This window comes from Ixodes scapularis, unplaced genomic scaffold, assembly GCF_016920785.2.
Source record: "Ixodes scapularis isolate PalLabHiFi unplaced genomic scaffold, ASM1692078v2 PGA_scaffold7__128_contigs__length_106722199, whole genome shotgun sequence".
In the NCBI taxonomy this organism is placed as follows: Eukaryota; Metazoa; Arthropoda; class Arachnida; order Ixodida; family Ixodidae; genus Ixodes; species Ixodes scapularis.
The window spans coordinates 34,958,762-34,985,335 of record NW_024609882.1 but is presented as its reverse complement, the minus strand read 5'-3'; the positions used below and the strand labels follow the sequence as shown (position 1 = coordinate 34,985,335).

General features: G+C 44.0%; 1 protein-coding gene across 1 annotated transcript in view; it reads right to left on the bottom strand.

Moving 5' to 3' along the window:
• The window catches only part of LOC120836005, a 365,572-nt gene that overhangs the window by 184,043 nt on the left and 154,955 nt on the right, over positions 1-26,574 (bottom strand). The window lies entirely within an intron of this gene.

Genomic DNA, 26,574 nt, shown 5'->3' with positions numbered 1-26,574 from the left:
ATCTTTTCCCATAATTTGTGTATGCTTTTGGAAGAAAAAAAAGTCTCAATGCGCCTTCGACTTCGCGGTTGTGTTAGAACCGACATAGTATTGTTTATAAATACTAATAATAATAATAATAATAATAATATAATTGCTTTTGTGTGTGTGGGTCCAAAAAGAGCACAGGGCCTTAATAGTGGTACACCGCTCGTCATCAAGAATATATGCGGGCCACAAAACAAGGTCACAGCTGTGTGTAAATAACGGAAACAAGCTTATGTTGAAAAGCAATCAGATCGCTAAAAATGTCTATAACTAACAGACTGACCCGCTGTTGAATTCAAGTTCCATTCTTGTTAGTGGTGTTAGTGGCGCCACAATGTTTTATCAAAATGACATATCAGTTTAATTGTTCTACTATAGTTAGGATCATAAAAGATGCACAGTTTTTTTTTTTTAATTTTCCCACGTCGTCGTACATCATTCCAGAGGCGATACTATTAGCAATTTTGTGGAGTATCTTATTCAATTTCTATCTTTTCATAATTTGCGCACATGCCGTACTACGAGATTTCATATCGAAGGTTGGATTCACCACGTGTATTACACACATTTTTTTCCTAAGAAAAACACTTGCTATTCTACGGATCCTATACAAGTGCCCAGAAACAACACGCATTATTTTGACAAGAACGTCGGAAACATAACGCTTCATTTTTTTTTTCTTTTTTAGCTACGAAAAGCAAAAGTAGGCCCTTAGATGTGTCCCCGTCACATTGCGCCCGCCCCCTTCGCATTGCGGACTCCGGGGTTCGAACCCGCAAGCTGGCAAGGTGGCTAACAGGAAGGGCTGGCAACCGCGCAGACGATACTGACGACGTCGCGACGAGGAGGCCAATGAACCTCGCATGCGCGTGAGGAACACTTCTGTTGACGACTCGAACTCGTCCGCAGTAACGTACGGCTTCGCCGAGGTGCGTAACGACGTTGCGGGGGATGTAGTAATCACGGATCAGACGAGCTGGCGAGCCAGTGTTTACGACTTCACGGTAGTAACAGGCGGTGAGCCTTAATGGACACCCCTTAAAGAAGCACCCGCCTCGGTAACGATAATAGAAAATACGCTACGTTTACGGTCGTTCAAGAACAACATGTTCCCCGACCAATTTACTCTCCTATGTCTGTATTGAGGAACGGCTTATTTGTATTTTCCTAAAAAAACTATACAATCGGCCACCAAAAAAAAAAACAAAAAAAACACCACGAACACGACGCGTTGAAGAGACTGTGGCGGCGAGTCAACATGGGGAAATGCTTTCTTTTGCTTCACTTCTCTATGGGAAGCTCAGCCAGGTGGATTCCGAGTGTGTCTCAATACGATCGATATCGCCGATTGTTAGGAATAGCAACGACGTTCATCGTATTTATGTCGAAATGACTGCCGGCGCCTTGAGTCAATCAATACAGTGGGCAGTTGTTTGTGAATTTTGGCTGACAGGTTGTTAGGCAGAGGGACTCGCCTGTCCACGTTGTTCCGTACGTACGACCACACATCACAACACTTGTGCAGGTGAAAGTGTTGCCCTGTAAAGTGCACAGCCGGACGTTACTTCTAAAGCGTGAACAGACGCACTTCCCAACGGACCGCGCTACGTAGAAGACTTTCCTCGAATTTAATTGCTCTGAATACACTCGTTAAGGTGGAGGCCTGAACCATTTGATGATATATAGTAGGAAGTGCACTAGCTCAAAGTAACGAGGATACACCAGAGATACACAAAAAGAAATAGCGCCCTTTCTTTCTTTTGTGCGTTTCTTTGTTGTGTCCTTATCCTTTTGTGCTATTGCGCTTCCATCGTGTATAAGCTGTACATCGAAAAACGCTCTCTCTTATAACCTAATCTCTCCCATATCTGTTCTTTCCTTTTGCTCCCGTTATGTGGCGTTGGAGCTGCAGAGCGGCAACTGATTCAGTGTTTTGGTTAATTAAGTGCACCATAACACTTTAAAACCTGGTGCTTTCTTATTATATATATATATATTTTTTTTTTTTTGGAGAGCGCTTTTGGTGACAGGACAAATTGACCAGTTTGTTGTTGCACTTTTTCTACGGCATATTAACAAGCTCGAAGAATGGTGTACTTCAGTATTTGTTCTACCGGAATATGTAGCACCATGTATCGCCATGCGCCAGAGCTGAGATAAAGCTATGAAGTCCCCACCTTTCCAGTAACCAAAATGCATCGTATTAAGTGCCGTTTATTTATGACGACATCCAGTGAACACAGGACAGAGCACACATTCAAGTTCAGTACACAGGCTGTAATGGTGTTTGTTACACGGTAGCCAAACGCTTAAACGTTGTTCGCTTAGGCCATAAAATTACAAATATCGCATTAATTTAGTTCGTTTTAGCACAAACATTAGGCAAAGAAATGTGCTCGAACTAGCGCTGAAACCCTGTGGTAACTGTTGACCTAGTTGACCGTAATCCAGTGGAACTGCCGTACGCTGCGCAAGAAGAAGGCAGACGTTGTAGCACGCCTTCAAGTAGCAAACGCGAACGACACACCCACCATAATGGCCCTACAAGAAGTGAACGGGCCACTATTGCGATTGCCGGGATACGACGGCTATTCGCCACACGCGGATCAAGCAGATCCTACAAAGACAGCTCTGTACGTGCAAAGACACAGTGATCATGTTCAAATCGACAGCTAGCCGCGGTGTACTAACACTACTAGAGTCACAGGGTGCAGGATAAAGCTTACGCTACAGCGAGCTATCCTTGTCTTCTCAGTTTACATCGTACCGGAAAATACCCGGAATAAAACCAAACGGTTCCCTATCGATCTCAGCTTTCTGCCTCATTTTAAGAGGCAATACCCACAGGATCAAGTCTCGCTAAGCGGGGACTTTAACTCCGAGCACGTAGCCTGGAACTACGACTCATGCAGTGCTCGAGGGAAACGGATAATGGAAGACGCTTCCAAATATGACCTCTCCCTACTTAACACACCCCAGATGCATACACGATTGGGCCAAACATGGCGCCAGGCAGATACAACACCTGATCTCACTAGGGCAACTCTACCCAAACTGTGCACGTGGTCGGTGTTGGAGGACTGTTTGGGAAGCGACTACTTCCCAATCTGCATCCGGGTTCGACATGGCTCCAAAGCAAGGCGACGCAATATTACCGGTACTCGAATCAGTCACATTACACATTGGGACAAATATCGCCTTGCACTCGATGAAGAACCTCCTAAGGCGAGCATTGAGCTTCTAACCCAGCAACTCCATGAGGCCAAGACGGCGGCTACCAAGAGACAACGAGTATCACAAGATCACCCAGACCCTGATCGGCACCTCTTGGCGCTTTGGGACCGCAGGCTTCGCCTCCTGGCTGCATACCACAAGAGGGGCAAACCACGGCGCACCAAGAGACGCCTCCGGAAGATTCAGAACGAAATCGAGCGTTACACGAGTGACTTGGCTTCGGAGAATTGGATGCAGAATTGCGAGCATATCAGCGGACATACTCGTCTCTCTAAGATGCGGGGCATTCTGCGTTCGCTTCTCGGCCAACGTAAGACGATGAAATGCAAGAGTTGCACTTAGGAAGAGCATCAGCACGGCAGAACTTGCCGAGAAAGCTGCCGACAGCTTTTTTCCACAAACTTCCATACCTACCCAACACACCTACGCCAAAGATGACACTAAGGATAATGACGATGCGATCGACAGCTTTTTCTGCATGGCAGAGCTCAACCACGTTCTCCAACACGCAAATGCGCGGAGCACGCCGGACGCCGATCGCATACCCTATGACCACCTCCGCAATTTGCCGTACTCTTACAAAAACGCCCTTCTTGACGAGATCAATCAGATCTGGAACGAGGGCAAACTACCCGAGGCATGGAAATTTTCTCTTGTGAAGCCGACACCGAAGCCCGGAAAACCCCTACATTCTCTTACGAACCTCAGGCCTATTTCGCTAACTGGTTGCCTTTGCATACTGATAGAGAGCATGGTGAACGCTCGCTTGATCTGGCACATTGAAGACAAACAGCTCCTCTATCCTACCCAATGTGGCTTCCGTTCTGGTATATCAACTCAGGACGTCCTTCTTCGCCTCAAAAAAACTGTCCTGGACAAATATTTCCCCACACTCCAGAATCGTGGTGGCAGTGGATATCTGAAAAGCCTTCGACGGCGTCCCTCATGACATGGTCCTAGCCAAAGCTCGTGATCTCGGACTGAAAGGAAAGATCTACAAATTTATTGCTGCCTTCCTAGAGAACAGATCATTCCAAGCCCAAATCTGGCAAGAAACCAGTAGCACTCACCACAACGGGGTCGGGGTTCCCCATTGATCCGTGATAGTCCTCACGTTGTTTAACATAGCAATGTCCCAATTACCGGCAAGGCTGGCAAAGGTTCCGAACATCGAACACGCCATATACGCAGACGATGTCTCAGTGTGGACCCATACGGGATGCTTAGGCAAACAAGAAGAAGCCCTCCAAGCGGCACTCGACACCATACATGCATACTCAATGGAAGTGGGTTTGGCTACGGCACCAGACAAAACTGAGTTCGTCGTGGTTCATGGGGGCAGACATACCAAAGCCAAGGAAGCCGACAAAGACAACATCAGCTTATCAATCGGTGAGCAGCCCATCGCTCGCCAAGTTTCCATCCGATTGTTCGGGATATTCATCAACGAAAAATGTACAGCAAACTCCTGGTATAACCGTACTGTCGCAACCACTAAATAGGTTCTACATGTCCTGCGCAGAATCTCAAACCGTAACAGGGGGGTAAAAGAACGGGAACTTCGCCAGTTTGTCACCTCCTTTATTCACGCTAAAGTGATGTATGGTTTTCCATACCACCTCGTCACCCGGACGCAGCTTTAAGCCCTAGAGCACCTCAACCACGAGGCAAGGCGAATAACCACTGGGCTCCCTCGTTACACACCGCCAGCAGCTCTGAAAAGCTGCAGTGGCATTAATGACCTCACAGAGCTTCTTGAGACACACCTTCACACACAAGAGGCCCGCCTTCGATCCACGCACGCGGGCAGACACACGCTAGCCATGCTTGGACATGACATTACCAACCTTCCAGACCTCCCACAACTGTCGCCGCCCTAGGAGCACGTCATGCTCACCGATTCCACACCGCTGCTACAGCATATGCCCCCCGAGCAAGTAGAACGAAGACGAACATTCGTCAAGACACATATCAAGTGGACCCAAACCGCCTGCCTGGAAGAAGATATCCGCATCGTCTACACGGACGCCGCTTGTCCTCAAGATCAAACGGATTTTGCCACGGCTTGGGTTGAAACCACTACGTCAACTCAAGGGCGACTCTATCATGCCTCAACGGAACCCGTCCACAGCACGCAAGCAGAAATGCACGCTATCATTGAATATGTCCGACTCGCAAACGATTCCTCCAACAACAGCAACACCAAGACCCATTTCCACCTCTTTACAGATTCTCAAGCTGCACATCGGGCTTCTGCGGATGTTCGGCACACCACCGTTGCTGTTGAGCAGCTCAGACTTTCCGTGCAAGGCTTACGTGCTCTCGGGCACGATCTCACAATACACTGGGTACCCGGAAACCCCGGAATACCCGGCAACGAAAAAGCTCACCGCCTCGCAAGCGCGCTCTTACTATCCGTGCAGGCCAGAGCAAGATCCGAAGATGCAGTTTGCCTTCCTCACGAACAAGTATAGAGTCCCGTGCACTACCACCCGACCCAGCGGAAGAGATATTCGAGGCACGGCACTACCGCAGAGCCTACCTCTTGGCTACCGCCAATCCCCTTCTTACACCCTTCCCTCCTTCTCAACTCTTCTCTCGCCGGCAGCTTGTCACGCTCCGCCGAATTCAGACCGGGACCATCCTCACCCCTTACCTGCCTACAGCGGTTCCGTCAGCACAGCAGCAGCCATCGCGAAAAGGGCAGTGGTGCTGCTACCACCAGCCTTCCTGGTACATGCGCTTTGTGCCATAAAAACGCTGATCTGGAGCACCTACTCTGAGACTGCCCGTTATACTCGGAGCCTCGAACCCGCAGCTTGGTTACCATCCAGCAGAATTTCAGGCCTACTTCGTTGCATGCATGCGCCTGCCCGGACCCCTCCTTCCCTAAAGTGAACGCTATCGAACTCTGGCGATCGCTGCTCGCGTACATCCAGGACCCTGCAGCTTCCCCTGTCGGCCCGTGGCTTCAAGGAATTCAGCTCTCCAACACTGAGCCCTGACGAAACACCATGACTGAACCTACCGCACATCTATCCTCTGACGCCGTCGCACCAACCGGGCCAACAAAAAATGGAGGCCCCCTGTCTCCGCTCCTGTACCCTAAACCCTTTCACCGCAGCATTTCTTAATGCAAAAAAAGTGAAATAAACGTTCCTACCTACCTACCCGCCCGTAGTTCACCTTTCTGAACAGCGTAATGAATCGCCACGTTTTATTTCAGTCGCAGTTGCAGCAGACCCAAATGCCCAGCAACTTCTGCGGCGAACCCGTCGACGTGCAAGGGGGAACCACACGCAGAACAGAGTGCCCAAACAACACGGGTAATGACCTATCCCTCTTTCGCACCATCTCCATTACCACTTCTCTTTTGTTCCCTTCTCCTCCGCTTCCTACCCTATGTTTCTTTCTTTCTCCTTTCCTTCTCCCTTTTTCTTCTCTGTCTCCCCATTTATGTTCCTTCTCCCCTGTTTCTTTCTCCTCGTTTCCTATCATCCCTCTTCCTTTTTCCCCCGTCCCCGTCTCCCTGGTTTTCTTCTACACCGTTCCCTCTTCCCTTCACCTGTTCCTTTATCCCCTTTTCCTTTCGTCCCTGTTCCTTTCTTCCATGTTCCCTCTCCCCCATTCGCGCATCCCTTATTTTCCTTTTGCACCATTTCATTTTCACTATTGTCTTCTGTTTCCTCTCGCATGTTCCCTTCTCCCCTGTTCCTTTCTTCCATATTACCTCTCCCATGTTTCTTCTCCCCTGATCACTGCTTCCATATCCCCCTCCCCCCATGTTTTGTTCTCTGCTTCCTTCTCCCCAGTTTATTTTTTCATGTTTATCCTCTATTACCCTCTCCCTTGTTTCCTTTTCCCTCGTTCCCTTATCCCCTGCTCTCTTCTTGTTGTCCTTTGTTCCCTTCTCGCCTGTTTCCCTCCCCTTTGTTCTCCTCGCCGCTGTTCTATTTCCCCTGCTCTCCTCTCTCGTGTTTCCTTCCCCACTGCTCCCCTTTCCCTGTTTTTTTTTTTTTTTTTTCTTTTTTCTTGCATCCCTCTTTCTTGTTTCATTATTTTCTTTTTCCCCCTGCCCCTTTCCCTTCGCCTCGGTCTCGTGCCCGAGAACGAAGCACCTGTTCACGTGCGCGGCACGTTCGGCGTTTTCAGCGATATATTTCTGGGTTTCGCAGACAGCGCACTTTCCGCTAATAGATGACCCGACCGCCAGCTGGAATTCCCCCAACTACAACTTTCTAATGACGTCAGCGCTGGCGTTCCACTGCAGCTTGCTCGAAAAACCTGCAGTTTTATGACGAGACCCTGCCTGCACGCGTTCACAAGTAGAACAAAGCACGCTTAGAAAAAAGAAAAAGAAGCATTACGATGTAGTCGACTTGTTTAGGCATTAAGATGGACCTTTAGTTGTAAATTTGAAGTATGATATGGTACGACGAATGATAGCTTTCGGGCATCGTAACGCAATTTCAGGGGAAAGAAATAACCAAGCAAAACGCTTTATTCGGCGGGGTGGAATCGCACGTATACGCACTGCGTTTCATAGACATCGCTATCAAAAAAAGAAAAAGGTTGAGTTTGGAAACCGCGCATTGTCTCACGGATGACGCGAAACTGACGTCTCGTGTGTTGTTTCAGCACTGCGTGTGATTTTATCGCGTGGGCGTTGCGGAAGTGGCATCAAAGGGAACGAGCTGACAGCACAAGTGGGCTGAGCACCAGTTGTTTCAAAACTTGTCAGTTCTTGCCTGTTTCACAAGAGGACTTCTGGAATTTGCCAGCTCGTGTGACAGTACTTTGTTGTGAGGTAAAATGAAGCAAAAAGGGGCAACGTAAAGGGGAATAGGGCACCGATGGAAGGGGTATTTGTGTACCCTTGCGGTTTTCTTGTGCTAAGCGCGGTAGCTTGCAAGGCATTTCCTTCTCTCGCTAAAATGCAGACCTGAAAGCCTAGAATGCTTTTATCGCAAGCTTGGTTGTTAAATTTAAGGGGCGGTTAAATTTAAAGGGATTTTATAGACACTCCAAAACGCGTTGCTGGGCCCGTTCATTGCAGTGCTTGGTAGACTTTTTACAATATTTTTTAAATAATTTGCTAAGCAAGAAGTATGCGTTTACCGTGTTTGTCAAGTGTGGAGTGATCTTAACAGGAGGTGAAATAATGTATTCGCACACAGGCCATTCCACGGCCGAGCAGTCGGGAGTTTATCGCTTATGGGAAATTGTTAAGGAAGATATGGGGCAATCTATGTAGAAGTGATCCATGGTCCAGCTTTTAGAGTGGTAAATACTAGTGCGTGCATGCACGCATAAGGAATTAACAGAAAGCTCTCAAAAACCCACCAAGGGGATGCTAGATTAAAAATGCAATAAAGTCGCACTTCTCACCCACGAAAGCCAGTAAATGGTGCTGTGTGCATTGAATACTAGTGTATGTGCTGAGTGTCTATTTTCAATACACATACTGTATAAGTACCGTTAATGCATGTGCAATGCTTATTTTCGACCGCCACACATACAAAAAAACACGATGGTATTAAGTAAATGACGCACGATTCGTTTGTGGTAAAATTCCTTGACCGGTTTGGCCGCGGCAATAATAGGGACTTTTAGGAAACCGTTACCGTGTTCCGCGTACAGCACTACCGGAGCCTTTGAAGCATGTTTTTAAGCGCGCCTCCCGCGGTCACGGTATCATTCGGGCACGCGCTTGAAAGCATGTTTCAAAGGCTCCGGTAATGCGGTACGAAGAGGGCTGTAATTCGGTTACCACTGAAACGTTTTACTAATTGTAGTTATCTACGAAATAATTGGAAAACAAAATTGTAAAAGCGACTTCGCGTGTATATGTTGGGCGAACTGAAATATAGTTCGTTCGTTGACGAATCTACGGCGCTGCGCGCGTGATTTCCCTCTTTAACAGATGGGGTCAATTTAACGCATTTCCGTCAAGAATGAGAAAGCGAACCCGTTCATGTTTCTTTTCTTTTTTATACATATCTTTTGCTATGTCTGCTTCTCTTTAGGTTGAAACGTGAGTGCTTATTAAATAGCTCGTTACTAGAATCGATGTATTTGAGATCGCTCCGACTGACGTCACCATCTCACGGTCGATAGGCGCCTTCGCCCCTCTAACTTATCTTGGTACCGCGAGAAAAAAAAAGAAAGTGTTCTTACGCATCCGGCGACTCGATATTGCTTTAAGCCCCGGAAGAAATGGTCGGTGGAGAGATTCCCCGATTTAACGAGAGGGAAATCACGGAAATCCAAAACGGCGAGATGTTGATTTGCATAAGACTTCTGAGGAGGCAAGAACGCGAAGTAGACTTAAGTTTGGAATGTTCGTCATTAAAAAGTTTTGGTAAAGTTTGTTTTTTGATACTCCGATAGCGATAGTCCCTAACCCGCATGGATACGATGATCTTTCTTAAACTTTGTAAAATAACAAACAAAAAAAATACTTCAGCAAAGTTTTAGTATATACGATAACTTGATACGCTACGTTTTTTGAGACAAAAACAAAACAGAATCCAGCTGCAAACTTTATCGAAAAACAAACTTACAGATACTTTTGGCAACTATCGTTCACCAGATTCACACTCATTATTTTCGCGCGTGCGCGATAGGGCGCCGGTGCAGTACCCGGTATTGTTAACAAAATATACAAAAATACAATTTGTAATACTAGTATCAACATAAGTTCACAGTATGCCTGTCAATATTTTTTTAAAGTTAGCATGAAAGCCTCTTTGTTTATGTTTTGTTATATTTTTTTTTTCTGCGTAACTTTCGGCAGTCTGTAAAAGACCCCCGACAATAATTTGGGTGTTTGTTTTTTTAATAAGTTCACACTATGCCTGTCAATATTTTTTGAAAGTTAGCATGACAGCCTCTTTGTTTATGTTTTGTTATATCTTTTTTCCTGCATACCTTTCGGCAGTCTGTAAGAGATTTGAGACAATACTCTGGGTGCTTGTCTTTTTAATCTTTGTTCATCTACAACAGTGGTTCTCAAATGGAAGTTCGCGAAGCCCACCCTCCACAGTCGAGCCCCGAAATAAGACATCTTTTCTCCGACTGAGAAGAAACGTTCCCATTTTTGGGTAAGTTTTCTCGCGCATATGTCAATAAGAGAAGTCTAGTTCACACCAGCACTTAGTTATTTTCATTTATTAAATCACTATCATAATAAACTTATACTTTCCCCTCCCTTTACCACGAACGGGGTGCTCCATTATCACCGCTGATCCACAAGGGGTCCGCGAAACATCAATGGGTGAGAACCACTGCTCCACAATATCAACCTTCGTCACTGCTTTTTTTTTCGTCTTATTAATGAAAGACAGCAGCAATAGACAATTGGTAACGTAATGCGACGCGCAAGAGAAGGTGATGTGTCTGTTTCACTTGCCACACCCTGCACATTCGTTATGCATCAACCTTTGGAATTGCCACACATGGCTTCATAAACACATCGCCAATCTCGGCAATGTTCAAAAGTGAACAGAAGACTTCTTCGCTTCTAAACCAGCATTCTTGCATTACCATGGGATTCGTTTTCTGCCTGAAAAATCTGCAGAACCTTGGCGAAAGCCGTAGAGAATACTTAAAAAAAAAAAAAGAAGTGTTGGTGCAACCTATTTTTGTGACAGTTTGGTTCTGTGTCAGTAACAAATAAATAAATAAATAAATAAATAAAACGTTTGACTTTCCGCCGGACTGACCGTGATCTCAGTAGCAACTGCTTTCTACCGAGATCACGGTTGTTGCATAAAAAGTTTCCTAATGTTTCTTGTGAGCGTGGACGGTTAACCGCCGGAAGTTATTTTTTTTTTTTTAAGAAAAACTGTTTGAAGGGTATATTTATTAGGAATAATCAATACCGCGCTTGATGTTTTCTGAGAGGAAACTTAATTTAATCCGATAAAAGCAATCGGCAAACACAGGCGGATAGATTCGCATTACATACGAAGCCTAACTCAATTTAGGAATCAGTCATTGATTTAGGGATCAAAGCACGCCTTCAGTGCATTTGATAGCTAACCAATGTACTCAAAATAGAGGCGGGGACGAAAAGATAATAGAGTGAATGAAGCAACAAAAAACAAAACTAAAAGCACGAAATGCCCCTAAAAAAATTCTAAATATATATATATTTTTACTGCATAAATAAATTACGCATAGCCAAACAGTCATTTTCTGCCCAACTGTAGCCCTAGCGTTCCGAACAAGAAGCAAAAATTTCAGAACTGTTATCTTTTTAAGAGTTACGTGATTTTCGGAAAATTTCAATGCGGAGCGCCAGTTCGTCTGCTTCTTTTGCAGGGGTTGTGGTGACGTCAGAAAGACGCCGCGCTCTGATTGGCTCTGATAGAACGATAGTGGGTAGACGTCAAGGCTGCTTGCTTTGAGGTCTACCCACTATCCTTCCATCAGAGCCAATCAGAGCGCGGCGCCTTTCTGACGTCACCACAACCCCTGCAAACGAAGCAGACGAACTTGCGCCCGGCCTAGGAGAAGGGCGGCTGACAGGGCCTCGAATACACGGAGCTGAATGGCGCCGCCAGTTACCGATATTGAGGCCCGTTTTCCCGCTGAACTTTAAGAAAAAATCACTTATATCTTATGAGTATAGATAACGGCTAGTTCTAAAACTTTCACATTTGGTCCGGACCGCTAGTGTTACATTTGGCCAGACAATGAGCGTTTGGTGATGTGCCATTGTTGGCACATCACCAAACGCTCATTGTTGTTGTTACTGTTTTTTGTTTTTGTTTTTTTTTTCTAAAATGGGGGGGGAGGGGGCACATAGTACGTCAATTATAAAAACTCTTTCAGAATGTGTAAAATTACATTCTGTTTAATGAAAGCTTTGTTGCAAAGGTAATACAACTGGTGTAGGTGATAAGACACTCTGCGAATCAACACGCAATTTTAATTTGTGTTTTTTTTTGTCTTTCCTTCTTTTTTCTTTTCTCTCTCACCGTTCACACAACGCATACGTTCGCTTATCCAACCTAGTACGCTCTGTTTTGTTACGATCCAATTTTAATGCGTAAATTAAACGGCTCATATTGCCTAATTTTTTTACAAATCGTGGCCGAACCAGCAAGGAAGTAGGGCTACTTCCGCATTAATTCGGAAAAACGGTGGTGCATAAATTATGCTACATTTTACCATCAGAGTTAGAAAATATATCAAGGCCGTTCTAGTGAGACGTAAATTAAGTGCTCTCTACTCCGAGTTCAAACAAAACAACAACAAAAAAAAGTTAAGGAAGAAAAATTAAGATTTACGCGAATTTGGGTAGTAGATGGCGCGTCACATACTGCAGCTTTAACTACTCAATTCACGCGTTAACGGCTTCTACACGGTGTTGCATCCAAGATGGTTCTTCGGTTGGCACCCCCGAAATTAATTATGTGTTGAGATGAAGGTATACAGCGGCGCATGCACAGCAGAGGGGCCCAGAAACAAAATGCCATACTTAAAAAAATATAAAAATAACTCCGGTGTTAGGTAAAAATGAATTAGCGGGATAAGTGAAGCTATGTATCGTGGCAAGCTTGGAACAAGTATGTTGTTAACAATAATGCACAGAAGGTGCTTTCTTTTTTTTTTTTCTGAAGGTGTGTGTGGGGGGGGGGGGGGGGGGGTGCAGTGTAGTAGCTATTTTATAGATGTTAACGTATTATTTATTGTAAAATTGTTGATTATTCGCTTGCCACGTAGACCTTGGGATCTGCTCATGAATATAACTATACCTCCGATGAACTGTTGTTCTTTTTTTTTTTTTTTGGGGGGGGGGATTATTTTGGGATAATTAGTCCTAACCGAGCAATGAAATAAAAAAAAATAATAAAAAAATATTTAAGTGTTTTTAGGAGCTGTTCCCAAAACACGCCTCTCTTTTCTGGTCGACGTCCGAAGTAAAGTCATGTTTTAGAATCACTCCCAACTCAAATTTGGGCCTGACGACGTAAACATTGCGGCTTATTTTTTTTTTTTTCGAAAAGCCTTTATTTTTTTAACAACAGTATTATATATATATATATATACATGGTGAACGAAATGGGCAGAAACCCCTCTTCCCTTGCAATATTACTACGGCTGCACTTGTCAATCTTCACCCATTTCCATGATATATATATATATAGTTAAACGTGAGCGCGTTGGTTATGATGACTTATAACAGAAAGAATAAACAGAAAGGACGGACAAGGACGGACATCTTTCCGTCCTTGTCCGTCCTTTCTGTTTATTCTTTCTGTTATAAGTTATATATATATATATAGAGAGAGAGAGAGAGAGAGAGAGAGAGAGAGAAAATGAAGGGGGGATTCGTGTCCCTTTAAATCCGCGCATTCACATACCGCTCATACATCATACAAAAGACAGAGTGCTCGCTACAGACATGATGCCATAACTAACTTCTGAAACCCATTTTCAAGGCGTGCTTTCTGACTCATACATATACGTGAGCTTCGAGCATGACTGCAGACGGTTTTCTGCAGACTGTCTCTTGCACGATGTATTAGCACGTGTGGGGGCCGCGGCCTACATGTCATTCCAGAAACCCACCTGCAAGAAAATTCACCCAAGATACCGAACCGTTTTGAAGCAGCGCAGGTGCATCTCTACGCACAATGACCAAAGGATCGATCAGCCCGATGACCCGTCATATCATATAAAAAAAAAAAAAGTAATAACTCCGCTGGTTGGCATCAGGGTGGACGGCTGGCACGCATATAGAGTGCCAGCCGTCCACATACGCATATAGTTTGCCAGCCGTTTTTGTATATAGTATATATCCTGCCTTCAGGTGGGCGTCCAAAGCACACAGTGTGCTCTCAACCGCCAGCACACCCGGAGCGTCTATTCATAAGTGCATGAAACTACTACTGAACTATTCAAAACGCTCGCGAAACACTCGCGCCCCACAGTATCCACACTCGTCCCGTTACTGCACGCAGCCTGAAGGGGAAAGGCGAAGGGCCGTGGAAGTAAGTTCCACGAACCGCGCCATCCGACGAAACCGTATAGACGAGCCTACAGGAATCCGAGCCCACCACCCCATATGTACGGCCCTGAGGCCGGGCGTACCTCCCCGCGATGGGGGCTCCCCGACCTCTCCTCAAAGCCCTTCGGAAATCGGATATCCATGGGTTCGAAACCGCCCCTTGAACACGCGCGTCGCACGCTCGCTTGCAACGGGAGACGACAGTTTCCTCTGTCGCGGAGGCTCCGTCCTCGGGGCTTCTGGTACGATATGCTACGCTCGTCGCTAATAGAGAGTTTTAGGAAACCGCCCATGCGCAGTTCGTACCGGAGGGACTATCGAACCGTATCGAATGTGCACAAACTGTCTCCTAAAACTCTCTAATGGTGTAGTCATGGCTCGTTAATACGGTCCCCGTTAATGTGAGAAACGACACTTTACCGGGTGTTTCTGAGATTTCAAAACGAATCCCTAAAACTGGTTGAGATAAAAAAGAAACTCTGGGAACAAAACTTATATACCAGCAACCTCGCAGGTCGGGGTTGGCAAGGGAAACATACCAACAAGCGAGCTAATTTTCTAAAATTGACTAGTTATCTTTTAATTGACGAAAATAAACATACGGTTCTAATTAGAAAATCGCTAAGCGTCATAGAAAACCCTTAAATCAGGCAATCTCAAAGACTCGAAGCACGTGGGAGATGCGCTACAGTTACCACAACACGCGTAAAGCCAGCGACAAGATTTTTAATTGCAATCATGCGGTTAGTTTCACTAATTAAAAAAAGTAAATGAGTAAAATTAGGTTAATGTTTTGCTAATTAGTTCGTTTGTGTTTTGCTATTGTTTTTGTTTTGCTAATTAGTCCCTGACCTCCGGTGTGGCCGTCATTTCATTGTTCCCGAAAAGTGTTTCTGATTTTCTATCATATCGAATTTTTCGGAATGTTGGAAAGTTTTCGCAAAAACACCCGGTATATAGACAAAGTTTAGGGGGTACAAACTTTGAATATACACGCATTTTTGTCTTGTTATTATGAACAACTCACATAATCCACTTTTTTGTTTGTTTCTTCTTTTGCGGGGCACAATGGAGGTGTGCCTATTAACGGGACCTCACTGTAATAATAACTTTCTTTTTCCGTCGATAATGATGGGAGCCCTGAGGAAAAATGTTTTAGTGTACGGCCTGACAAGCCCTCGGGCCTGCCGGTCCCTTTCTTAGTCCAACTCTCTTCATTAATGAAAGAAACCCGGGCGAGGTGAAGACATAAAGGAAGCCTCCCTTATATCTGGATAAAAAAATTACGAACGACATCCGAAGAGTGTCGCGATTGACTGCGGTAGCTGTTGCATTGTTGAAAGATGCGATTCAGGTTTTCATTAGTCGGGTGTGCTTAAAAAGCAGTTTTGCTTTTAAGAGAACACTTGTGAGAGATCTGATTTAGGTGATGTGTGTTTTGGCGGAAAGCTTTTATACGGGACGTGCTTTCGGCAAGGAAATGACCCTGATACACGCTTTTCGGTTGAGATCCTCTCACAGAACGTGGTTTTGGTTCACTGCTTTTTGTGGGCGCACCTTCCAGAACCCTGAAGCAGCGGCGGCGGTGAGGGGGCAGGGGGGGGGGGGGGGGGTGCGAAAGAGGTGGAAGAAGGAAGCGATAGCGCTTCTTGCCATAGACGACGTGATCGTGCGAGGACGTGTGATGGGGAGAAATAGGTAGGGTGGGCTGCGCATTGTTGTATACTTCGTTTCAATATAAAGTCGGAGTGCAGCCGATTCAACGAGCCGACGGAGCCGATCGGCCACGGCTAAAAGAGCAGTGTCATGGCATTCGTCATATATCTGTGCGTACGCTTTCATCGACTGAACCAATCAAGCGGTATGAATGCGCCATGACCTAGCTATTTTAGTGCGTGTGTTTGTGTGCAGTATAGATTTTTTAATTCGTCTCTGAATTCTCGTGAAACAAAGTACGGTCTTAATTGTCAAAGGTGTGGAGAGGGCAGACGCGGACACATCATCTCAACAAATCAAGTAAAATGCTCAAACGTCAGACTTTAAAAAAAAAAAAAGTGACATTGATATTTTGAGTTTGTCATTTCCAGTTTGTTTTGCTCGTTGTCCTAAACTGGGCACATCTATGACAGGTTCCAACCTCAAAAGGAGAGTGAAATCTTGTGAATGGCCCACTGGCTCTGATTACTTCGTTTCCGAATCGCAGGGAATTTCCCTGCGACCTATAGCCACAGGACAAGCTATAGCTCACAGGGACAAAGATAGACCTTATTTCAACGTGTGTATAATATTTTTTTTTATATATTTTCCTTATGTCAGGGGCCGCCAACCTTTTCGCTGCCGCGCGCGGGCAAAATCGCCGCGAAACATAGACGAAGCGGACCGGATGGAAAACAGAAAAAGGGGAGGGGGGAGGGGGGGATCAGCTGAAGGAGATGAACGCCTTGACGCAGAGTGAATTGCTATGCCCTGTGTTGCTCGTTAGATCTTGCGATGCTCTTTGTAATGATGGCTTATAATATTTATGCTAAAATTCTGACCAGTCGCTTGGCCAGAGTCTCCGCGGGTAAGCAAGCCTCTGTGTATGAAAAAAAAAACACAAAAAAACTTAAAATTGACAATGACCTTAATAATTTATTCTCAGTGCATCACGTTGGTGCACAACAACTGCGAATATAGGATGCATACAATGATCGTGCATGAAACAAGCCCCCGGGTGTACTGTTTCAAAATGAATAAGTCCGACTACACAATGTTTGCAACCAACCATATTTCTTGCGCCATTAGTCCGAGAGAGAGAGAGTGTGTGTGTGTGTGTGTGGGGGGGGGGGGGGGGGGGGGGGTGACGGGAGGAAGGTGGACGTTTCTTGTAGCGTGCCAGGGGCCGTATCATATGGCCTCGCGGGCCGCCAGTTGCCGACCCTTGCCTTATGTTATTTGCGTTTAAATTTTGTTTCTTTCCCTTGGAGCTAGGTTTATGAGGAATTTCCCACGACTTGGCAATACAAACTCTAATATGTGAAGAATATAAATAAAGAAGAAAAAAAAAAAAAAAACGGTGGAAGGAAAATTCGCCTTCACAACAAGCAGCTCTTCTCAGCCCAATTTTAATTTTGCGAAAAGCGGGCGAAGTTTCAGATCAAGATACTTTGTGACACTTCTTTTTTTTTTTTTTGTCTTTTCAAAAACAGCGAACGAGTTTGCGGAAAACGATCTATTTACATAAAAAAAACGCTCACATTTTGCGTGCCGGATATCTATTTCATGAAAGAATAACAAACAAAAAAAAATAGTTAAAAAAGTGTGCAAAAAATGCGTGATCGTTTTAAAATCCAGTAAGCTAGAATGCAGCATTGAAACTATCTATCCACTCGCCTCGTCTGCTTTCAAGGATAATGGATGGTTGCCCAGCGTGCCGAAACTTTATCAGCCTATTTTGCGAAAAAAAAAAAAAAAAGGGCCAACTTAAAAAAGAAAAAAAAAAATTGCCGTCGATCTTCATTCATTCATTCATTCATTCATTCATTTATTTTTCGTGCTCATGAACGGCGAGTAGCCTATGTAATGATGCACAGAGTCAAAAGAAACACACATAAGAAATCAACAGCACATGCAACAGCTAATATCTATTATGGGGGAACAGGAAATAGGTAACAGTTAAATATCAGCCAGAGAACACCTAAACGCTTGAACACTTGAGTTGAAAATGTCGATGTCGATGCTGGTTGTACTGAACCTGTTATAAAAATGTTGGATGCGGTTCATGGGACTGGAGAGGTTGATTTTCTGAACTGAGAAAGTGGGATTAACCCTCAAAAGCACTCGCGGTACATATATGCTAATAGCTGATGTAAGGGTCGAACAGTCAATGCAACCATGAACGCATTTATACAAAAAAACTAGATCGCGCTCAAGTCTTCTCGAGCTTAGTGTGGTACAATCACATCGTCGTAAAAGCCTGTTATACTCATAATAAACACTGCGGCCAATATAGCGATCATATACAATACGGAAGAAACGTCTCTGCACGTTTTCGATTTTTGCTTGGTTTGCATTACCAATACAATTCCAAACAACAGAACTAAACTCAAGCTTGCTACGTATTAATGAAAAATACAAAATGAATATGCAAGCTGACGAAGGGAATTCACGTGTTATTCTCGAAATAACACCTAGCGTCCGATAGGCAGCATTTGTGATGTTGGAAACATGTTCATTGAATGACAAAGATGAATCAATATATACTCCTAGATCTCTTGTGCATTCAACCCTACGCAGAGGTAGGTTCTCAAGATAATAACAAAAACTTACAATTTCCAGTTTCTTAGAAAAGGACATAACTACAGTTTTTTTAGGATTTAGTGTTAACAAATTGCGGCAACACCAATGATGCACAGTATTAACATCCTCCAGTATCATTTCACAGTCATAGATGGATGAGACCTGCCTAAACAATTTGATGTCGTCAGCATATTGCAAAATATGTGAATGGCGGACACAAGAACCAAGATCATTTATAAATCTTAATCTTAGCGCTCGGTCTGCTCGCTGTTTCTAGTGGCCTGCCGCGTTGTTTCTTTCTCCAATATGCCATATTAGCTAACCAGTACCATCTCGTTTTCTCAGTCATTATAGTCCTAAAAATAAAAGCTCGGCCAGGACACGTTAATGGTTTCTCCAGGATTACCAATCTGGGGGAGGGAGGGTGTTTGAAGTTTTAGAAGGGGCTTCTGGGGAAGAGGGGGGGGGGGGGGGACGTGAGTCACTTAACACATTTCCTTTAACACAAAGGTGTGTTTTGATTCCAATTGTAAATCGGACAACAGATCCATAAAATAAAAGTTTAACCGTAACCTTTTAATAACTGATAGAAAAATTTAAGAAAGTGTGCGAGGGAGAAATCTTCCATGCACGGAATCTCATCACAGCTGGAACGTTGTCTCGCAAAAGCAACACATACTTTTTTTTTTTTTTCACGCGCATGTTTGCATTTTGTTTTGCGTATGTCGGCAAATGATCGATGTCCGAAAGACGAACGTTCCAACAGGCATCGTGGACAGAAGGCCATCGTCGAAACTGCAGGTTCGCATATCTTTGCGCCAATGTTCCGCATTGTGGAGGCTACGAACAAACCAGTACCGTTACAGTGTCCTTGTACTACAGCAACTAAAGAAATGGGGTAGCCCAATATATTTCGTATAGGTATAGGTTGATACGCGAAAGTAAATGCCACTAAAAGTGGTGTAGCACTGCTGTACTCCAAAGGTGTATTCCATTCGAAGCTTATGCATTTCTACAGAGCACCTCGATACGCCTTTAAAAGTCAGGTGCGACACCGCACTATTTGTTCCCACAAGCCGGTTTCAATTCGGTCAACTGTGGAAGGCACAAATGACACAGCCCTCAACTTCAGCAACTCTAATTAGTCTGAGCACCGCGAACCTCGGTAATGGCAATACATAATTTGATTCAAATTTATTTTTTGTCGCACTACTTGGGCCGCAAACTACAGGCCATTATTTATTCATAATTCGAGCGTGTTTACCTACAATCTACACCAGTCTCACAAAACAATTAAAAGCTTGGGGTATGCAAATAGTGCCTCGAATACTATGTCATTTGTTGTTTTCGCAGTGCAAGGGAAAGTCACGACATACAGTCTCTCTTCATTGAGATGACGCTAGAACTACCCATTTGCACACTCCTAACAATAGTTGTTTCTTGTCGTAGACTGGGGGAACTTTTCCCAATATAGTCTTAACCGTGTTGGGTAAGGTACAACTAAAAATTAGTTAAAGTATAACGTAACCGAGAGGTTACACTTCAAGTAAAGTAATAAGTACACAGGGAGCAATGCACTTCAAGTAAAGTACTATAAATAACATGTATTTTCAAAGTAAAGTAAAAGCACTTTTAACGCAATCTTACATGATGCCCTTTCATTCCCCTATACAGCATTTTTTTTTTATGAATTGCCTAAGGGGTGATTATCTATTTTTGGGAAGGGCGGCGTATATGGGATAAAGTCAAGTGACCACAGAGTTGTTGCTTTACTCTCGCTGATGAACAATTGAACACAGCCAAGTAATAGAGCCCCTATCTGTATTGGCCTCATAGCCGCCATGACTTCACTCAAACGACCAGATGGTGTCTCGAAAGCCGATAGCACGTTTTGATATGGCGATGAGCCTTTTTTTTCTTTTTTTTTTTCTTCAAATTTGTGCAATGTATCTACGAGTCGAGAACTGTATTTTCCTTGGAACGTACCAGAAAAATACTTTAAGTAAAGTACAAGTACATACTCAGAGAATGCACTTCAAGTAAGGTCCAAGTTCTTTAAACGTACTTGAAGCAGTACTTTATGTACATTTTACTCAAAGTACTTTAGAGCTCAGGTTCTTAACTTACAACACAAAGATACCACAATATTATCAAGACTGCGTAAAGCATTAGAGATAAATAAAAGCGTTGCGAGAAACTCCCAGCACATTTAAGATAAGACTTTCTTAAATTGACTTATTTCCTTTCCTCCGGTGTAAAGAGAGACGTAGGTATTCCCTCTTCCTTTTGCAACAGTAAAACGCACATACCAGACACCTGTGGTGTGAAACGTCATCACCGCAACCAAAAGATTTGTACTTGGACAATTTCCTCACCTCGGCAATTCCTTCGCGCGCAGCCGTCGCTTCCAGCCTCGATTTCGACTGTTGGTTTCGGTTTCTAATATCCGGTACGGACGAAAACCTCCCTAGATCCACCTCACTTCCCTTGCAACTTTTTTACCGTTCCGGTGTTGACCTCATGCACGGGAACCAAAGAAGATCAAACACGCTTCCGTCGTCACGAAAGCGGTAAAGTCACGCGCACGCCGCGGCAATTGAGATCTACGGCAGGCACATCCGCTCCCGCCGAACATCGAAATCACGTTTGGCGCTCGAGGACAGAAAAAGTTTCGGTTCGATCCGCAATGGAAAACGGCGGCGCTGCGGATGCAACGTGCGGTCGGAGGCCCAGAAACCGCACAGACCCGAACAACTCCGAGACACGGACTGGCAGCGCCATCCATTCACGGTTCGGCGAAACAATCAGAAAAAGGGAGAGGAGGAAACTTTTTGCTTTGTAGAGAAGGTGGCGAAAGAGGGGAATACGTTTAGTATTCGGGAAAATGAGGAAATAAAGAAATGTGTTGCGGAATTCCCGAGGAGTTTCTTTAAAGAAACGATGTGAGTGACGAAAAAAAAAAAAAGTATATATCTTCGTATTGCCATATTTTTGCATCCGATTATTTGTTTCAAGAGGGAGTGCACTCCTGGGAATCCTGTCGAAATTGGGAACGTGTGGTGCTCGGCCCCTGGCGGGAAATAAACTCAAAGTTGTAGTTATTATATATATCTCTCTCTCTCTATATATATATATATATCTTTTTTTTGATCATTGCCTTAGGACGTGAATAACAAGCACTTGAGGAGGTTGATGCGGCAGGGCGGTTTTAAACGAGAAACATAAAACACACAACAATGCGTTTGCGTTGTTAAAAAAAGAAAAAAAAAAAGATTATAAAAAAAAAAAGTTTAGTCAGTTTACTCGTTATGCGAGACGTTTGTCAAAAAAGAATGGAAAAGCGAAAAAACGAAAAAGCGAGTTACCTCTCATACCTCAAATAGTCTCGGCATCGCTATATACAATTTCATAGTTTTGGGGTAATATCCTAAGGTTCTCTAATTCCAAGGCTGGAAGCTATTTTCAGGCAAGTTTATGATTTTGGGCTCTAGTAAAGCGCTCAGTAAACGCCAACGTTATAAACGCTGAGCTCACAAACTAAGTTCGGTTGCAAGCAAGCGCCTTCTGCAGCCATGTGCTGCCATCGGGTCGCCTGCGACGTGAGCACACACTGGCTTGCCATCTATCCGACGTAACTGAAACTCCTGTTTTTTTGTTTTTCTTCGGGCATTCTTCTTTTACCGTAGACTTGACAAAAATGCTTAAAAATGTTATAAACGACTATTTTTTTTTTATGATGGTACGTATACTTGACCTTGCAAATGCTGCGAATCCTTCTTTCACTCCATAGTTAAATACAGTTATCGGGCTACCTCTCATTCGGCGCCAGCGTGGAAAGCGAAGGCTGTACAACGCACTCGGTTGTAAACAAACGGAAGTGCGTGAACCGGCCTTTGTGTGAATACAGCGCCGTTCACACTCTTGCGACCGAGTAAGACCGAGAGAGACCAGACCGGTTTTTAAGCCTTTTGCAACTTCTTAGGACCGGATGCGATGCAGCGGAGCTGGTCCTAAGAGATCGCAAGAGGCTTAAAAACCGGTCTGGTCTCTCTCGGTCTTACTCGGTCGCAATAGTGTGAACGGGCCTTACAGCGCAAGAAGCAAACATTCCGAAGCCACTTCCTTAGAGGACATTTCTGAGCGTCACCTCGAGCCTTTTGAATCTCGAGAAACCTCATCATTTCATCCCCACCTTTGGCGCTACCGAGTGACACGTAATCTACTCCGTTTTTGTAAAAAAAAGAAGGAAAAAAAACGCGACCAGGGTTTTTTGGACGCCGCCGTAGTTTCTTCTCAAGTTTTGAGTAACTTTAGTTTTTTACTACGGCACACGTTATAATGGCCGCGTACGGATTGACTCAGGTTGACTTAGGTTGCAATGCCGCACTTCAGTGTACAAAACGTATCGTATGTGCGTGTATTCTTTTTTTTTTTGCGTCTATGGAGGCGTTTGTGTGCACCATTTCTTCTGGTAGTGTTCTGCCTTATTACCACTGCTCTGATTATTCATGATATAATGTTGGCGTCTTTCATTGGGCAACTGTTCAGATTTTTTTCTGTGTGTGTGTGTTTTTTATATGTAGTGATTTCCACCCCTGTAACAGCTCTCACGGGCTGACATTTTAAATGAATGAATGAATAAATTTAAAGTACCGATGCAATTGTGAGAATCACCGCGACTGGTTGCAGGGCAGTATTGCGACGACGTGCACATCCAAAAAGAAGACGCTCTCGTGATAACAAGCTAACGCAGAAAAAATTACAACGCTGATGTGAAATTGGCCCGAGCTTCCCGAAATATTGCGTTTCGAGGTCGACGGAGGTAGCATGATGTATATTCAAGCGCCACTTTGAGTGATTCTCTTCAACTACAGCAACGTCATATTATTTATGAAGTCCACATTTCTTTTGCAAACATGTTGCAGCAACGCCCCACGATATCAGGAGCACGGGGATACTCTTGAAATCAATCTGCGAACGTTCTTACAACAATCTCCATTTCTTGATAAACCGAAACTTAGAAACAAAAATAGAGGGACGACACAATCCCCATTCATCCCCAACATTTAATAAAAATACCAGATAAAAAAGTAAAAAATATAAATAGATTTATATACTTCATTTGATTATACAATGTAAATATATTGGCATTTGTTACTGCGTGACCACCAAGGCATGAAAACCATGTGACTAGTGCAATGTGAATTGTGCCTTTTGCGTGTTGGTCAGCTTTCAAGCTGTGTGGGTGTGTAAATAGTCGTTTAAATCGAACAGCACGGCGTCATTCATGGCCTTCACAGCGCTAGAAAAACCTACGACGTATCGTTTACCTTGGCAGCCGATTGGAAGCCGGTTTCGCACACCCATTGTAGTTTTATGTATCCATATAATAACAATGTATGTGCCTAATTTCTGCCATTCACTCCTCACAGGTTCGCCGAATAACATTCCCAGCACGGAATGGAGTGAATTTCCTTCAAACTATAAGGCTCATTGCGCGATGTACTTCTAGGCAGAATACGTCCCCTCGAAAATTATCCACTCAAAGCGCGTGTGCTTTGAAAACAATATAATCCTTAAAATAACCCTCGAGCAGTCATCCTTAAAATTTGAGAATAAATCATGCCCTTTTTGTATCCTAGTTCTTAAAATTTTGTGCTACAAATTTCTAGGAGATCTACAAGCACTCGTGAAATGTCCTCTGTCATTTTTTTTTTTCAGAATAAATCATTCAGTATCTATATTCTAGCTCTTAAAATGGTACGCGACAAATGTCAAACAACCCCAGCCAAAAAACAGACATAGAGAGAAATGTTTTCAACATTCTTGTGCTATTCGGTTTATATATGTCATCTTCGCCGCTAAGGTAAAAATCTAAAATTTTGTTAATCGTATCTTTTAACTCGACAAATATATTACCACAATGATTCATGCGCTCAAAGAACAAAGATGTTGCTACAATTTGAGGAGCTCCAGTGACCTCGCCTTGTCGTGTGGGGATCTGAACGAAGTGCGTTCACGTCCGATAGCGCACACCACAACCTTCGCACGTGATAACACCGACAGCCGTTTCATGGGTAAACCCAGACGTGTTTATACGGTGCGACAGACCAACGAACCGTTCCAGCGGTTTGTTGGCATTGCCCGCAGAGCCTAAATAATCTGAGCCGTGTTAGTGTTTGAGTAACTGCTAACCAAACCGGGGAGGCAAGTCGGCGTGGAGGATGCTTATGCTGGGTATACATGGATTTCCGTCTTTTTCTGACTCTTATGCAGCTTTCCGGAACTTTGCCGTGTTTGAGAAGATAACAACTCACTACTCGCCTTCTGTCGCGTTGTTTGTATGAGGGGGATGTAAATATTATTGAAAACAAAAACAGGCAAGCAAGCACTTAATATGTATATTGTCGACCACCGGCGTTTGATATGAGCCGTCGGGATTCCGCCAACTCTGGAGGTTCCTTGACTTGCTTGTCTTAGTTGGCTAAAAAAAAAAGCATGAAGCCGAAGATTCTTTTTTATATCTTCAGCCTGGCTCCGAAAAATAAATTAATGTGTCTCTCATTTTTAATCGCAAAATTAAACTACGCATCGCCAAAAGCACTGTTTCCGCCTAAACGTAGCGGTATAGCTGTTCGGACCAGATGCCAAAGTTTCAGAACGAACCGTAATATTAATCAAAAGTTATAAATGGACCCCGTTCCCGATATAGTTCACGCCGGCCACCATATTTCAGATACGAAACGAGAGTGTTGTAGACAGTTCCAACCACGAGGAAGAACACATGGAAGTCATCGTTGTCCGTCCCCTTCCTTGTGTTATACCTTCCTCGTGGTCGACATCATTTTTCAATTTTAGAAAATAGCTTAGAGCTTTTTAATATGATAGCGGTTATTCGAGTATCCCGCTTGTTGCTCGCCCTCTCGCGGTGGAAACGGGAAGCACTCTAGTGAGGGTCTCCCGATTCTCCTGTTCAGCGGGCACGGCGGAACTTGGCGCGGTCATGGCTCGCAAAATGTCATTTCCGAACGCAAACAACACTCTTCACTGTCCCAACGTAGTGCTGCAGCCGCTATATGAGTGTACCTTACTAGAGAGTTTTAGTATTGCATATAGAAGCAAACGAAAGCGCTGTGCGTTTGCGTCAGAGTTGCGTGCCCCACGTTGTGTGTGCGCCTCATCGCGATGCGCCTATGCAAGACCGCACTTTTGGGCTGCGCGCACGCGCTAGCGCAAACACACAGCGCTTGCGTTCACCCTCGTATACCCAATACTAAAACTCACAACTGTTTCACCGGCTTCCGACGCCAACGCATCGCGCTGCAGTGAGCAGACGTGCAAGCAGGTATAGGCGTGCCTTCGAACCGGAAAGGCTGAGATTGGCAAAACGACATCGCGATATATAAATGAAAGTAACTAAATGGTATACTAAGATTAACAATTAAAAAAGTATATATATTTTTTATTTTTATTTTTTTATTTTGGGGCATTTGGTCTGGAAGGATTTTGGCGGCGCGACTTTGTAACTCTTGCCGATTGTCAAAAGTCACGACTTTGATAGCAAAATATACTTTAGCCACAATTAATGTAATTTTACATGGATTCTTGATATTATCGAGAATGTCTTGATTAGGTTTAGACTATTTTTATTTTATAACTTGGCAATTAAAATGCTGCATTTGGCACCAGTGACGACAATTAGCACCCTTTTGATCGTCATACTTGTTCGCGCGTTTGAAATTAGATCATAAGCAACAAATTATATTAGAGTAAAAAATTGTGTATTAAAATATCTGAATTTTAATATTAATATTATTAATACAAATAATGGCAATATATGCCACCAATTAACGCCATGTACACAAAAATACGCCGAAACAGTCTTTCCAGAAAGGTATCATCTTTTGTTTTTCTTTTTAGCATATGAAAGACTGACATCGTTATCAAGATAGTCAAACAGTCAAACACTGGATGCAATATAAAGTCCTATGTGCCGCGCGTAGCTATAAAAAACA